The following is a 13,088-nucleotide window of genomic DNA, read 5'->3' on the forward strand; positions in this document are numbered from 1 at the left end:
ACCTGGGAATGTATTCAGGTGGCTAGCCTGAGTTGAAATCCATTCCACCATGGCTTCATTGCTATTGGGCCTGAGCTAACTAGAGTAAAGCTATCTTGGATATGTTTACATGTGCTGCAATCACACCTCCTGAATGCAGTGTAGACACACCAAAAGTATATGTGAATCCAGTGGCTCTTTGCAGCAACAGAGGGGTTGCACTGATAGTCTGTGTCCTGCCCCTAGGTTGGGGTTAGGATAAATCACTTTACCCTGGGAGTGCATTCACCATTTATCAAAAGTTTGCTATTTGAGGGTCTGGCTACTTCTGGATGCTCAGATAGCCACAAATGGTTTTCCATCTCTCCCTGATGAAAAGACTATGGTATTTCCTTTGGATGCCAATCTTTCTAGAGTTATCCTTTATCAATTTAGGACTAGACTACTAACAAAGTGTAGATGGGATCATATACTGAGACTGTCTGGAAGCTAAAATCAGGGCTGAATATCTGTTGACCTAAGGAGTGCTTCACCCAGAGAACACATCATGCCAGTATTTTGTAGTCTGTACTAGCTGCCAGTTAGCATCCCTGCTAGAGTTTAAAGTGTGGGTCATAGCTTATAAAGTTCTGAATGTTTTGGGACCTGGTTATCGGAGGGAACTGTCTTCCCACTTCTGACTCCACTGCAGTCACAAGCAGTGGGAATGTTCAAACTAACAGCACTCTAGCTTAAAGGGGAGAGGATTGAGCAGAAACCGCTTGCAGGCTCTAGCAGATGTAGAGCTGGCATAGCCAGCTCCCATACCTACCTCCCTGCGGCACACAGCAGCTTGGGAATGGGGAGGGGCAAGCAGGTGAAGTGGCTGGAGCATGACCTGCTCCGCAAATCCCCAGCTGGGTGGTGGCTCTAGGAAAACCTACCATGGAGAACTTATGGTATCTGCACCAAACATGGAAACATAGTTTCCCAGCATAAATTCTCTGGAGAGCTGGCAAATAGTGAGAACAACATTCATAACCATGTGTTTGAATGTTTAAATAAATTATCTTCAACCATGTGTTTTTATGTTTGTTTTCTGTAACATTCCAGCTTACTGGCACAAATGGTCACTGGAACTGGGAATATTAAATGGGTTTTGCATAATATTTGCAGAAATTCATAATCATAAACGCTCACAAAATAAACCTGATTCTAAGAGTAATGCTCATCCCATCAGCAAACAGAAATGTACCATGTGACCAGTCCCAAGCATTCCACTGCAAACATCATATGCTCGAAACAATACTTGCAGCAAACAGTTTGAAGGGACTCTATAAGTTGAAGGTATGCATGCATAAAATATTCATCAAACAATTTTGAATAATAGTTGGTGGAAATTGTCACCTGTTTGCAGATAAATCACCAGAAAGAAAACAGAAGGATGGAATTGTTCTCTGAGATAGCTCAGCCAGCTCCAGTTCTCTGTTTTGAGCATCAGTGCAGAACAAATACAGATTTTCTTTTGATTTGGACATGACTTGTCTGGCTTAAGAGGAACCTGGATTTGACCTTGTATCAATAAACATGAAAATCTGAATAAAACTAAGACAAAGGTGTCAGCTAAATTTGGTTTGTGATCACCGAAAAAATTCCCCCTCTTGTCCAGTGAAGACCTATGGGGTGGACAGCAACAGAGCAAGCGCTCTCATCCTCCTTTCCAATATGCCTCAGTCCTGCAGATAGCACTTCTGTGGTTCACGGAGAGCTACTGTGACAATCTCCCTACCCATTCCATCCTTGGTGTTTAAGTCTATTAAGAATGAACTAATTGTGTCAGTGGTTTTTATTATATGGACTGTTGAATACTAGGAATCAGATACTCCTGTCTTACTTCACAGAGGTCTACAGGCAACCATTGGATAGTAATGACTTTTGGTTACTACTGACCTGAAGCAGATTTGAACCAGTGACCTAGAGATAAATAATTCCAAATGGTATTCACCAAACCCAGCCCATATGCTGACAGAGTGAACTTGCTCCCAGAGTTTCTACTGACTTTGCTGTTACATGTTCTAATATATTACTCTGAAATAGGTTTTAAAAAAATCAGACCAGTAGAAACCTTTAAAGTGAGAGTGCCAAACCATACTATATATGGAGACCCACAAAGTAAAAGAGCAAGATTGATGGGTAAAGATTTTTATTAATAATGCAAGGTTATGAGTGTTCAATTAAATTAAAATGACATTGAAATAAGTCCAGTGAAGAATAAATTCAATATCAAGTCAGATAAAATGTATCAAAATCATATTCCGGCATCAGCAGTTGTGTTAGTATGGAAAAGCCTTGACTAGACTGTGTTGCAAAATGAAATATACTTTAATACACAGCATTCACCCAATAGTGAAAAAGCAGGACATTAGGAGAGGCTTGGTATGGGATTTGGTGTGTATGCAATTTGTTTTCAAAATAAAAAAAATGGAATTGCCAGAGTAAGATGTACAATTGTATTAAATAGAAATCTCTGGTTGTGTGCAGATTATCTGAATACCCACATCACCAAATCTGTTACAACTGAAACTAGCACAGCAGTGGCACCTGATGAAAGAGACTTAATAATGTGATAAAAAAGAACAGCATGTCAGCAGCGAGAATCCGAGTAAATCTACAACTGTGATGGATAATAGGACATGACTAAGAAATAATTCTTTACATTTAGATAAAATAAAAGCCAGAGGTAAGTAGAAAATTAATTCAGACCTCCTGAGAAATGTAGCGACTCTGTTTTCTTTGAACTTTTCCATCTGTTATAATATCCCTGAAAAAGCTTAAGGTGAAAATCTGTGAACAATATTATTTATTCAGCTTGAGTAGAATTTGTCTTTGTAGGTTAGAAGAAACAGAAATTCAAATCACAATAGGATATGACAAAGGTATTAATCTATCACACCATATGCCAAAAGCATTTTGAAATTACTGAATTTGCTTGATATGGAGAATATGAGGTTAATCTGTAATAATTTGATGAATATGTAACCTAGCTTTTATGGTAGTCAATGTATGGCAGTGTTGAGCTGTGGGAATGTAAGGGTTCAGGGTAAAGGCAGGCTGTTGGAAAAACAAGCAGGGAGGCAACTCAATAAATCCCCGATGAAGAACAGCACAGCAAAACCTTGAAAGACAGTAAGTGAGCTCTCAGCTGTGAAGAGATGACTTCCAGGCTCCAAAACAAATGCCCAATTACTTTGCCAAGATGATGAGAGCAAAAGGACCTTAAACAGTTAAAAAGATCCCGTGGGGAAAGGAGGTGGAGATGAGCTGTCAGCAGTTGCTTCAGGGGAGATGCTGAAGGAGAGCAGAGTCTATAGCAAGGCAGTCTTTCTCCCAGCCCAGAGCTGGGGGCATCTGGGTTTACTGGAATTTAGAAGTATTTGTAAGGGGAAGGTTAAGGTTGAGGTAGGATCAGATGCATGTAGGCTTGTGTTGTTTTAACCCTTCCACCTGCTTGCTGTGTATCTTTGGGTGAATATACAACACGTTTGTTTTGAAGAAGATGTTTGGAATCACTTTAGTCAGCTGCTGGTCAGAGGCTCCAGGAGGGATGAGGCACCAGGCCCAAATACAGTTGGGCCTGGTGAGTTGATATGGTTGGAAACAGGGGCTGGCACCTTGGGATTCAGTGTAAGAGTGGTAGAACTGGCAAGGTTCCACCCAGAGAAAGGGGAACGTCATGAACCCTGTCTCCTAAGAGGTGTGCTTGTGAGGGATGCTGAAGAGGTCTAAGGTACAGCTCATCCTGTAATCGTGATGGCCCAGTTAGTGAAACATTGGCATTGTATCTGGGTGATCCAGTCTCAAATGGGGTGAGTGGCAAGTTTCCACTCTGGGAGAAGTGCAGGTAGAGGCTTGTCACTTGGAAAGAGGACTGGGGAAGAGATCCTATTTGCATTTCACTCCTGAACCACGATGCTAGGTATAAGGGAAAAAAGGTGTAATGGAACTTGCATTCCTATCCAGATGTCTATTGGTTTTACAGAGTCTTGAATGTAGATTGCCTAGTTTCAGTGCTAGAGAATATGAACAGAGTATTGTGCAATACATCCAGAATAGAATAAAATAGCAATGTTGTTGTTGTTGTTGTTACATAGCTTGGAAGAAAGAGCCCAGTTATAGCCATATTTTCAAGAACATTTGGTCACAGGCAAGTAGTTAACAAGAATCAAGCTGGAGATATGTCTTAGCTAGGGCTGACCTGAAATTGCCACAGGTAAAGAGTATTAATTAGAAAAGCACATCCTAGTTCCAGGCAGGTAGGGGATTATTCACACCAGTTGAAATAGGAGAATAACCGGAACGGCATTTTTGTATCCATTTGCAAAGGATCGCTCCTAAGGAGAATGCACTTGTTAGGAGCTAACTGCATAATATTCCTGCCAGGGTGTGGGGTGGCAAGGGAGAAAGCAAGAGAAGCTGAGGGCTTGGCTACACTTACAAGTTGCAGCGCTGGTGGAGGCTTTCCAGCGCTGCAATTACACCCCGTCCACACTTGCAGGGCACAACCAGCGCTGCAACTCCCTGGTTGCAGCGCTGGCTGAAAACCCATCCCGGCAGGGTATAAGGAGTGCAGCGCTGGTGGATCCAGCGCTGCTCAGCAGGTGTGGACACTCACCAGCGCTTTACCTGTCCTCCAGGGAATAAGGAGCTATCCCAGAATTCCTGTTCAGCCACTCTGCTCATCAGTTTGCACTCTACTGCTCTTGCCTCAGGTGACCAGCCCTTTAAATGCCCCGGGAATTTTAAAAATCTCCTTCCTGTTTGCTGCAGCCAGGTGTGGAGTGCAATCAGTTAATCTTTCCAGGTGACCATGCCTCCACGTGGCAAACGAGCCCCAGCATGGAGCAATGGCGAGCTGTTGGACCTCATCAGTGCTTGGGGGGAGGAATCAGTGCAGGCACAGCTGCGCTCCGGCCGTAGGAATTACGATATCTTTGAGCAGATATCAAGGTCCTTGCTGGATAGGGGCCATGATCGGGACGCACTGCAATGCAGGGTGAAAGTTAAGGAGCTGCGGAGTGCCTATTACAAAGCCCGCGAGTGTAATCGCCGATCCGGATCTGCCCCACGACCTGCCGTTTTACAGGAGATGGACGAGATACTTGGGGGTGACCCCACTGCCAATCCCAGGATAACGATGGACACTTCTGAGCAGGCTGGGGGACAGAAGGAGGAGGCGGCGGCGGCGGAGGAGGCGGGGGGAGGAAACCACGAGTGAAGCTACTGGGATGGGGGAAGACACCCCAGAGTGGGCATGCAGCCAGGATCTCTTCTCAAGCCAGGAGGAAAGTACCCAATCGCAGCAGCCAGCAGTTGCAGAACGACAAGCAGAGGAGCGGGTTAACGGTAAGCGGCTTTTATTTTCTGGGTGGAAATGTTTCTGGAGAGGAAGGGGGGTTATGGCTGCATGCATGCCAGCCTCTAGATGTGGAATAGCCCGTTGATGTGGTCTATCACGTCGCGGTAATCTGCTTCAGTTATCTCAGCAAAAGTTTCAGCCAGAGCGTGGGCAATATGCCTGCGCAGGTTTATAGGGAGAGCCACTGTGTTTCTTGTCCCAGTCACGCTGACGCGTCCGCGCCACTGTTCCGCGACTGGGGGGGGGATCATTTCTGAACACAGGGAAGCCGCGTAGGGTCCCGGGCGGAATCCACATTGCTGTAAAAGAGCCTCCCGCTGTCCCTTAGTGACTCGCAGCAGGGAGATATCTTGCAGGATTAACTCCTGTGAAAAATGTTGGGAGACTCTTTAGTGAAGAGATAGGTAGATAGTGAAGATCACCCCTGCAGCTGCATCTTCACTCAACCCCTCTATCACTCCAGATTACCCGAAGCAACCAGCCCCCCTCTATCAATCAAGCCCCACTTCTCCTTCTATAAGCACCCCTCACTCACCATTTCGTGGCTTCTGTCGTGTTATGCGTGTTGGGAAAGAATGTTAAAGTGCAAACTCCTCAGTGTAACAATTCATGTCTGGAGATAGTGGATACAATGCTGCCCCTGTTAAATGTTTCATTTCTACAGTGACCTTGACTCCTGGAGTGGGCAGATGTTCCACAGCACAGAGGCTACAAAATTTGAGAAGAAATCCCCGAAAGAGCAAAGAGGAGATGCTGAAGACTGTTCTTCAGCACTCTGCTGCAGAGAGAAAGGAACTGAAGGAGTGGCGAGAGAAGGAAAGCATGATCCGCCAGAGACATTGGCGTAGAAACGCTGTGGCAAAGAAGAAAAGCACAAACCAGCTGCTAGAGATCCTGTCGAGCCAAGCGGACTGTCTCAAGGCAATCTTAGCCATGCAGGCAGAGCAGTCCCGTGCTGCCCCACAGCCCCCCCCGTCCCAAAGCTTTTTCCTTGTGCCCCAATGTCAGCTCAAACCGCCTTTCCCCAGCATTCAGTTTCTTACCACCACCAGCTGCCTCCAACACCTGTTCTTTCACCAACCAGCCCTGATACCTACCACCCTTACCCTCTGCACTCAACCCCCACAACCATGCAGTATATGCACCCTGAAGTGCAGGAATCGTTAAACAGCACTCCAGACAGGACATATGCAAACTTGTGACTGTACAGTTCACCAACCCACACCCCTTCCCTCTTGTGTTCATGAAATGTTGTGTGTCTGTCTGTCTGTCAAGGAATTTTTTTTCTTTACAATAAAACAATTCTTGGCTTTGAAAACAGTCTTTATTATAGCAGATAGTGAAAGATACCTTAGCCCAGTAAAGAAAGAGGCACTGCAAATCATTTTAGGGATAATAGAATAACAGTGTAAACAGTGCAATTCACTCCCATGCAAGTCAGCAAACATTACTGTTGGCTTTCAGCCTCAAATTCTTCCCTCAAGGCATCCCTAATCCTTGAAGCCCTGTGCTGGGCCTCTCTATTAGCCCTGCTCTCTGGCTGTGCATATTCAGCCTCCAGGACTTGAACCTCGGTGGTCCATGCCTCACTGAATGTTTCACCCTTCCCTTCACAAATATTATGGAGGGTACAGCAAGCGGATATAACCGCGGGGATGCTGCTTTCCCCCAAGTCTAGCTTCCCATACAAGCAACGCCAGCGTGCCTTTAAACGGCCAAAAGCACACTCCACAGTCATTCGGCACCGGCTCAGCCTGTAGTTGAACCGGTCCTTGCTCCTGTCAAGCTTCCCTGTATAGGGTTTCATGAGCCAAGGCAGTAACGGGTAAGCGGGGTCTCCAAGGATCACAATGGGCATTTCGACGTCCCCTACTGTGATCTTCCTGTCTGGGAAAAAAGTCCCTGCCTGCATCTTCCTGAACAGGCCACTGTTCCGAAAGATGCGTGCATCATGCACCTTTCCAGGCCAGCCTGTGTAAATGTCAATGAAACGCCCGCGGTGATCCACAAGCGCCTGGAGAACCATAGAGAAATACCCCTTTCGATTAACGTACTCTGATGCCAGGTGGGGGGGGGGGCAGAATAGGAATATGCGTCCCATCTATTGCCCCTCCACAGTTAGGGAAACCCATTTGTGCAAAGCCATCCACCATGTCCTGCACGCTCCCCAGAGTCACGGTCTTTCTTAGCAGGATGCGATTAATTGCCTTGCAAACTTGCATCAAAACAATTCCAACGGTCGACTTTCCCACTCCAAACTGGTTCCCGACCGACCGGTAGCTGTCTGGATTTGCCAGCTTCCAGATTGCAATAGCCACCCGCTTTTCCACCGTCAGGGCAGCTCTCAATCTTGTGTCCTTGCGCCGCAGAGTGGGGGCGAGCTCAGCACACAGTCCCATGAAAGTGGCTTTTCTCATACGAAAGTTCTGCAGCCACTGCTCGTCATCCCAGACTTCCATGACGATGTGATCCCACCACTCAGTGCTTGTTTCCCGAGCCCAAAAGCGGCGTTCAACGGTGCTGAGCATTTCTGTGAATGCCACAAGCACTTTGGTGTCACACGTGGCAGGAGAATCGATATCGATATCATCGACAGACTCCTCGCTGTCACTTTGGAGCTGAAGGAATAGCTCGACTGCCAAACGTGTTGTGCTGGCGACACTCATCAGCACAGTCCTCAGCAGCTCGGGCTCCATTTCCCACAGAGTAAAACAGAAAGACACTCACAATGGCGCCAAACGTTGCCGGAAAGACAGAATGCTGGGATGTGAAGCGATGCACCACGGGGCGTTGGAACAGGAAGCGGAATGACCCACACACTTCCTTCCCCTTCCCACAATACTCAGCGCCAAAACGGCGCCAAAACGGGACGAGGTGTTCTGTGGGATAGCTGCCCACAATGCACCTCTCAATACAGCGCTGGAAAGTGCTGCAAGTGTGGCCACACTGCAGCGCTGGTAGCTGTCAGTGTGGCCACACTCCAGCGCTGGCCCCTACACAGCTGCATGACCAGCGCTGTAACTCCCAGCGCTGCAACTTGTAAGTGTAGCCATACCCTGAGTCATTTTTTCTCCCCCATCCCTTGCTTCCTGGGGCAGAGTGCCAGCACAAATTGAGTGATTGCCCTTCTGTCAGTACCTAATTTCCATGCCTGTTGCTTGTGCTCCTAGGAATCCCAAAGGAGGTGGAATGGGTAAAGTCACAGCCCCACCTTCCTTCCTGACAAAGAGCTGGGTCAGCGTGTGGGGAATGCCTGCAGCAATGCACCTTGGTTAACAGGTGGAACAGATGAACCTGCTGAGGTGCTCCCTATGTGCCCCCTCTCAGAGGCTTTGTGCCCAGCTCAAGAGAAAGGCCTGTGGGAACTGCTGGTGGTGTGCCATCCCTCCTTCACCTCCACAGTGGGTGACAAAATCTAGCCCTAGGAATTCTAATTTAGGAGAGACACACAAGTCTAGGATGTATTGTTTGCTCCACTTATTAAAAGAACCCAACCAAACCAATCACCCCAAGAAGCCACCATCACCAACAATGCTCCTCTTAGCATTGCTATGTGTAGAGACTCTGTCAGGCCCCTAATCACCCTCCACCTTTGTGCAGGATGATGGAGAATGGGCAGAGCTGTGGCCCTCAATGTATAGCCACAGGACCTGAGATGGTAAAAAGAGGCCTCTGGTAGGGGCCAGTAGCTCATTATTGCCCCGCTGGAGCAAGGGGAGGAGGGGACCAAGGAGGGAATGGTGATTCTGAGTCACAGTTCTTTCCTTGGGCTGCTCCTGGGATGGCATAGACCCTTCATATGAGCTGGGAGCAACGTCTTATTTTAGCCCAAAGTGTTAGAATCTCAGATGTTTATTTCACAGGTAGAAGAAAACACAAGTGGAAGTACAGTAAAATAAATGTTTGTTCTACTGTCTTTTAACAGACATATACTGCACTCAGCACAATGACAGCCCAATTCTGAGTGGAGATCCTGGGTGCTAATGGCATATAAATAATCATGATGATAATAATAATAATAATAATGATTAAAGATCTTAGTGCTCAACTATTCACCTCTCTCTAATCTTTGTATACTAGTTAAATTCATTCTGATGGAACTCAAATAGTAGAGTGTTGCAAGTATGGGCTTTTAAAATTCCTTTTCTTCCAAACATCTCTCAAAGAATTTGGAAACTCCAGTGATATATGTAAGTTTTTCCTAATGTCACATGCTGATAGATCTACTGCAGCATAATATAACATAAATAAATAGATTATTATAAATATTATATGCAAAGAAGCCCACTCTGACTCTTGCACAGTTGAATTCCTAATTGGTCTGTCTTCCCTCTACAGTTGGCGGACGGAGTATGGTAGCTCCTACTGCAATATGTATTAATCAGTAGGTTTCTTTTTAATTTGATGTGTGTAACACACTGGGCTTTCCCCCTTTGATTCTAGCACAGTACAAACAGTTCACTAGGCAATGTTTTCCCTGTCTCTTCTCAAAGCTGCCAGACATCAGAGTTTTAAGTACTTTGCTATAAAAAACAACAACACCGCAGTGTTTTTAAATTAGAATACAACAGTGGTTTAATACAATAGTAAAAAAGCAGACGCCTGATCCATGAACCCTTTTTTTGTGAGCAAAAGCACTGAGCTGAGGTTAGTATGAATCAAGAGATTGTTATTCTTTACTTGTGACTCTTCATGAACAACTGCAGGGTATTTGTGAAAGTGATTGCAAATCTCAAAATTTCATAAATTGATTTCAATGGGAGCTAAAATCCCACTAGGTACCTTGGTTTGATCTATATGGAACCAGAAATATGTAGATGGCTAGAAATATGTAGATGGCTCTGTAGAAGATACAAATAGACAGTCCCAGCCCCAAGGAGCTTATTATCTTAGATGAAGACTGAGTTTTGTGAGGAATTAAGGCTTAAAAACTGCAGTAACACAGTCGTGAACTGGGCCTTTAGTTTTCCTACATTCTAGACTCAGATACGTCACCTCAGAAAGACTGAATAAAGGGTTGGAGTCTCTATTTTCTGAAATTCAGCAAGTCTAACTATCTAGAGTGAACAATTTAGTCAGTTAATTTAGTCTCTCTTCCTATTCACAAATTATCAGTGAATGGTCTTGGATTTTCATTAATTGGTTTGTTATTGGAAATATGTTTGGATACTGTGTTCATTGAACAGTTTCAGCCTAAGGGATATTCATGAATTTTCTGCTATTTGTGATGAGTAGCTGCTCACCTAAGTCCTTCTACTCCTATTTCTAGTCCTTCAATGAGTGACTGAAACTGTTAACTTGTATAATGGATGCTTTTATAATGGGAGTCTTGGATTTTGAGGTCACACTTCTGGCTTCCTTACTGGCTCCCCAGCCCTTCTCCTCTGCAAGTAAAATTCACTAGAAACTCCATGAGAAGAACCTTGCTGCATTTCTTGGGCCCTCTGTCCCCTTTCATGAGTTTCCAATGTTGGAGAGGGTAAGATTGTGACACTTCCCAGGGGCACCAAGGGTTGCAAGGCACCTCGCTACCACCTGCTCTTCGTGTGAGGAAGTCTTGTCTGGCTTGCTGTGGGCCAACTCCACTGCCCATGGACAACACTAGCACTCTGACTGAGGCCTTGCTGATACTGTACAGTTCAGCGATTGACATGCTCCAATCCCTGAGCTCTCTAAGCATCTCCCTGGAGTGTCCAGTCCCTGTTCTACTGGATACTCACAGTATTCATAGATTTGCTGCCAGCTCACCAGTTCCACCTCAGATCACTGCTCTGCTTAACACACAGCATTTAGATATGTTTACAGTGAAATCAAGTATATGTTTATTTAAAGAAAGCATAGAGATTCAAGTAATAGCAAGCAGAGGTATTGGAAACAAATGGCTACATATAAAATAAAATCATAACATGCATTCTAGAGCCTAGTCTTAACAAGATACTCTCATGTTATGTAGAGTATTGCTTCCCCCACAGTCCTTGCAGTGCTTTACAGCCATGCTGAGACAAGCAGACTGTCAGCTGCCTCCCAGATGAAGGATTCTCTGTGTTTCCTTGCAGCTCAAGATACACCAGACCAATCATCTGTCTTTATTCATAAACAGCATCCCCTGCTGTTCTTTTTATCCTTTAAATTTTCTCTCTTGTAGATTTTTCCATCCTGCCCTACTCAGTGTGCGGCAAATAGTGCACACTTGGCCAGACAGGGAGATAGGTGTCTGTTACCTCCTGGCCGAAAGGAACATTTCAGAGGTATGTCACCAGCTGTTGACCTGCCTCAACTCCAAGACCTTAAGAACATAATTTTGAGTATAGATACATACATTTTGCAATTACTCTGTTCACCAGTGGGCTACTAGCTCTCAGTACAGACCTCACATGCCACCCTTCGGTGAACTATTATGCATATTTCTGGGCCAGGGATCCCTGCAAAACCTGTGCCAGTTGGCACTAAGGGGTCCCAGAGTCACAAAGATGTAACCCCATCATGATATGCGGGGTGAGGAGGGAGAGGGGAAATCTGTCTTTAGCAAATTTTCTTATCAGGACATTTCCTTATTATCTTTAGCCAATGCTGTCAGATTTCTTTCTCCAATAGGAAAATAATTACTGATATGATTGGAAAAATATTATTAATGTCATACCATGGGCTGCCCATTGACTAGGCAATTGAAAATAAACTGATAACTTTTATATCATATAAAATAATATAGCTGTAAGACACAATCAGTTTCATGCAATGGAAAATGGCTAATAAACTAGTCTTCCTTCCCAATGCACAGAGCCCAGAATTTCACGACATTGGTGCCTTTGTAATTTCTACACAGATTTTAGAGCAGGGGTTTTAAGTAGCTCAAGATTACACCCATTTTAAACCCATTTTTACATATGTTTATATTTTTCTATTTTGGCTGTCAAAATTGACTTTGCATTTAGGTGCATGAGTTTTTACCAGGTGGGCAGTGGGTAAACATCCTAAACGCTGCAGTTCTGAAGGCAATGAGACATAAGGTTTGCTGCTCTTGTCTTTTCCTGCTACTTTTTACTCCACATCTTTCTTTGTATCTAGAGCATCAGCAGAGCCAAAGTGTATAATAATATCTGATTCCATCATCAGTACAATGCATTACGAGGCACATCAGAAAATATAGGTCAGATTGTATTTTTTTGCATCTATTTATTTACATATTGAATAACAAAAGTATGCAATAATTGAAGGCATCCTGGCATTATTTGAAATATCGCAGTCATAAAAATAGCCCAGCCAAAATAACCCAGAAAGACCAACCTTCATAATTAGGGCCCTGCCAAATTTACAGTTCATTATGACCAATTTCACGGGTATAGGATTTGAAAACTGGTAAATTTCACATTTTCAGATGTTCAGATCTGAAATTTCACGGTGTTGTAACCGTGGAGGGATTGTGCAGGAGTCACAAACCTGTTGTGTGTGGGGGCGGTCATGGGATTGCCACCCTCACTTCTGTGCTGCCTTCAGAGCTGGACTCTGAGGGCAGCAACTATGGAGCTTCCTGCAGCCTCAAGAGGTTCCTGGAAGTGGAGGTGGATCTGAGCTCCCCCCCGAGAGCGGCTGTGCAGGGGATAGACAAGTCCTATCCCTCCCCAGCCTGAGCTAGGAGCCCTCGGCTGGGGGTGCTCCTACTGGCAGTGGAAGATTGGACCCACCTCCACAAGCCTCCTCCAGCTGCAGGAACCTC

The 13,088-nt window shown here is 45.0% G+C and overlaps 1 protein-coding gene and 1 long non-coding RNA gene across 5 annotated transcripts in view; one reads left to right on the forward strand and one right to left on the reverse strand.

Annotated features, from left to right (window-relative positions):
* Nucleotides 1-13,088, forward strand: part of LOC120405525 — a 192,962-nt gene that overhangs the window by 164,291 nt on the left and 15,583 nt on the right. Inside the window, exon 2 of the long non-coding RNA XR_005598644.1 lies at nucleotides 2,500-2,698. This is a non-coding gene — a long non-coding RNA (uncharacterized LOC120405525). The remainder of the gene's footprint in view (nucleotides 1-2,499; nucleotides 2,699-13,088) is intronic.
* GABRB1 (gamma-aminobutyric acid type A receptor subunit beta1) overlaps nucleotides 1-13,088 on the reverse strand; it is a 228,705-nt gene that overhangs the window by 151,799 nt on the left and 63,818 nt on the right. The gene's annotated exons all lie outside the window — the stretch shown is intronic.

Source organism: Mauremys reevesii, linkage group 5, assembly GCF_016161935.1.
Source record: "Mauremys reevesii isolate NIE-2019 linkage group 5, ASM1616193v1, whole genome shotgun sequence".
Classification (NCBI taxonomy): Eukaryota; Metazoa; Chordata; order Testudines; family Geoemydidae; genus Mauremys; species Mauremys reevesii.